Here is a 650-nt window from a genome sequence, read left to right as displayed (position 1 = left end):
CTGGTTGTTATATGTACAATAATAATCTATACTTGGTAATAAAAACAAATTCCAGAGTCCTGTCTGTTTCATAATAGAGTAGAAACTAATACTATTAGTCTTGTAGTTCATATTTGGTACAATTTTGCTGAATCGTACAATGTTGGCTTATACTTTTTAACTCCTAAAATATCTCTAACAGTCTTCCCCATTACGAAACATGAAATATTAGTTCCTGTATTTATGGATTAGCTTTAATTATGAAACAGGGCCCTCAATAATCATTAATATAGACTTAAAGATATGTTTTTGAAAACTATATTAAGTTTACAGAATTAAAACATTCTCCAATTAAAAAAGGAGTAATAAATAAAATGATCAGTTTATTAAAAGGAATTCATCTATAACCGCTACCAATTAAGTATGTCTATAAAAACAAAAATCATTAATACAACTCAACATATTTAAATTAACAACTACTAAATTGAATGGTAAATAACTAAATGTGTTAAAAATTTAACAGAACAATCGAAAGAAATAATAATCATAATAAAATTTTCAATATGGCAATTCTAGGAAACGAGATTTCATATGGACGTTTAAAAAATTAGACAATCAATTAAAACTAATTTTTACTTAAAATTATAAAAATAGTTAATAGTGCAGGTTAT

The sequence above is a fragment of the Halyomorpha halys genome, unplaced genomic scaffold (genome assembly GCF_000696795.3).
Source record: "Halyomorpha halys isolate HHAL.00 unplaced genomic scaffold, Hhal_1.1 Scaffold28.1, whole genome shotgun sequence".
NCBI lineage: Eukaryota > Metazoa > Arthropoda > Insecta > Hemiptera > Pentatomidae > Halyomorpha > Halyomorpha halys.
The sequence above is the reverse complement of the archived record's forward strand: the minus strand, read 5'-3'. Positions refer to the sequence as shown.